Raw genomic sequence first — 3,133 nt, 5'->3', positions numbered from 1 at the left:
TTCCAAGCATTTCACAAGCCTAATCATACTAAAATTATTTGTCACGGAAATTCACATTTAACGGGGTGCCTTGGGATTTATCTGTCAACCCTAATTCTTGGTAACCTAGACCCTGACCTGGTCAAAGCTGCTGTCCTCAAACTCCTTTGTGTCACCCGCCGGGGGTGACCTTTGACTTCTGTGGAGCTGTGGCGAGGAAGGGGATAGAACACCTGTGGCCGTGCTGCAGCAGCGTGGCTAGCACTCTGCAGGTGCTCTTTAGGCACAAGTAGTTACTGAGTGGAGGTCACATGCCCAGGTCCTCCCATACCTGGGCTCTTCCCTGACTCCTGTCTTCAAGGCCATTCATCCAAGAAATGCCACTGAGCACCTCCTGATCCCACTCTGTGCAAGGCACCGAGGGTGTGTGGCTGTGAGCCAGCCAGGGGGCCGGGGACTCTGCTACCATGGAGGGGCTGGCAGCACAGTCCCCTGATTGGTGGCCTGCCTCTCTTCCATTCACAGTGGCTCAACCTGGCCGCTGGCTCCAAAGTTGGTGGTTTCTCCATAATCTTGCGCTGCGCACACAGTGAGCCCTTTGTCTCCGTGGCTCTGGAGGGTGCCGTGCCCAGGCAGACGTGGCCATGGTTCCTCCCGTCCTGCCCAACAGCTGCGCCCAGCGAGGCAGCCCCGGGGGGCCTGGGCTGTGGAACGGCCCCCATGGGTGCTGGCGCCTGCGCTCACAAACTCATTATCAGGTCGGCACAACCCACCGTCCATCCCTTTTACCATCTCGTGTACACTCAGTCTGGACTTTCTTCCATTCGTCAGGTGGTGGGAAAACACACTTTCCCACATGGTCAGGCAAGAGGAATTCTCCTTCTTCTGCTCACATGCTCTCCCGGCAGGCTCCTACACCCTGGAATAACCCTGACAAGTGAGTAACAACCTGTGTGTCACATGCACACCAGGCACAGGCCTGGACGTGCTGCAGGGACTTGTGGCAGGAGATGCCACGCGGACACGGGCCTCAGCGCTGATTCCGGGGCCGCAGGTCTGAGCCTCACCCTCCACTGTGGTGTGTGCTGTGTGTGTCCCACAGCAAAGGGGCAGGCGGATTGCCCTCAGGTTCTGCCCCCACCTGAAGCTCTCCCACGCCTGGCATCTTCTTCTAGTCACTCCCTCGGCCCCCTCAGGGACAGCTTAGTGCCCCATGACACACTCTCCCGAGCGTGTTTACCCACGTTCTCCCGTCTCCACCACCTGCTTACTTCTGACATCCCGCATCCACAGCATCCGGACCACTTGCCCACAAGACCTTGGCATTTTCTCCCCCAAAAGCACACGGGAACCAGCAAGTGCAGGTGACTCTGTAGGACAGACTTTCCCCGTCTTCCCATTTTCGCCCACACAGCACGCGTTCCCTGAGTGCTGCCAGGGGGCACACCACAGGAGCGCCAGCAACAGTCCCTCCCGGGCACAAGGCGCACACCAGCGGGGCCGAAAGCACGGCTGAGCGGAGAGACGAGGTGCCGCAGCTGGGTTTGGGGCTGGAGGCAGCTTCCAGGAGTGACATTTGGCGGGGCAGCTGAAGGACAGAGCCGGACGTGCAGACGTGGAGGGAAGGCCTTGTGGTGGGAGCAGAGCCGACCCCAGCTCAGGGAAGGCGGGCGCACCGCTCACTCCACCACGCTCCCTGGGCACATGACATACCAGGCCCTGTCCTCGCCCTGGGGCTCCAGTGCAGACAAAGCCCCTGCCCCAAGGACTCATATGCCATCGGGGACAGACGGACAGGGCTCAACTTAGTCAAATATATCTGAGCTCATTATGGCAGATGCCGTGGAGGGAAACAACACCGGGAAGAGGCCAAAGGAACGTCAGCGGGGTGCACAGGTTAGAATGTCTCACTATAGAGTAGTGTTAGATTTACAGGAAAGTTGCAGACGTGGTGCTGAGAGCCCTGGCGGTCCCCTGTGCTAGCATCCTCCATCACAACGGCACACTTGCTGCCGCTGAGAACCCCGCGCTGCGGTGTCACTGGTGGAACGGCAGACTTCCGTCAGGCTCCACTAGTTCTCCACGGTGTCCTGTTCCTGCCCCAGTGTCATGCTATTCACTCATCAGGTCTCCTCAGCCTCATCTGGTCTGTGACATTTCCTCACTCCTTCCTGGATTTCATAGCCTCGACGGTTTTGAGAAATACCAAATGTCCCTCTGATCTTGCTCTCGCGTCAGACTGGGGTTATGCATCTTGGAGAAGACAAGCCACAGTGGTGATCACACCCTTCTCATCACACGGCATCAGGGATGGGAGGCTTGGGGAGGCCTCTCTGAGACGGTCTTGAGCAAAGACCTGGAGGAGGAAGGGGAGGGGGCATCAGACAACAGGAGGGAGCAAGTTCTGACCTGCAAAGAGCCAGTGCAGATGTCCTGCGGCAGGAGTGCGGCAGGGCAGCCAGAGCGGCAGGGAGCCGGGGTGCACGGAGGCAGGGCGGTGGGCAATGGAAAGCAGCAGATGAGCTTACAGAGATTGCGGAGAGTCTTATAAGAAACGGGGATTTTCTTCTGGAGTTTTTGTGCAAATGAATGATACAACAGTTGTTAAGTGCATTACAGACAGCCACGCAGCCTGCCCCACCCTCTTGAGTCTGTGAGAATCCCCACCTAGTCTCTGGGGGAGGGGACAACAGGTTCTGTGACATCCACCTTCTGGTACAGCTACTTAAAGGATCGCTTGGTGCAAAGGACTCTTCCCAAACCAAGTGGAGCTGAGTCGATCAGAGTATTTCTCTTAGAAATCTGAGGCAAGCAATATACAAGCATTCGAGCAGTAAACGATGGACGCTGGTGCTAGGGGTCCTGGCTGGGCTGGGTCCAATTTTAAGCAGAGAAAGCCAGTTCACCAAATAAGAGGGATGCAGCAGAGATGTAACAATAACAGTTATTTTAATTTCTGACTATTTGATCCTCACTTCCAGCTTACAGGACACGTGGCTGGTGTTCATTCCCTGTCCTTGGCTTTCATGAGTTCTCCAGTTCCTTAAAATACCTCCCCCACATTTTAATATTTTTTTTCTGTTTTTTTCTTTTTTGTCTTTTTTTTGTGACCAGTAAGGGGATCGCAACCCTTGGCTTGGTGTCGCCTGCACCA

The sequence above is a fragment of the Galeopterus variegatus genome, unplaced genomic scaffold (assembly GCF_000696425.1).
Source record: "Galeopterus variegatus unplaced genomic scaffold, G_variegatus-3.0.2 Scaffold4072, whole genome shotgun sequence".
In the NCBI taxonomy this organism is placed as follows: Eukaryota; Metazoa; Chordata; class Mammalia; order Dermoptera; family Cynocephalidae; genus Galeopterus; species Galeopterus variegatus.
This window is presented reverse-complemented; position numbering follows the sequence as displayed.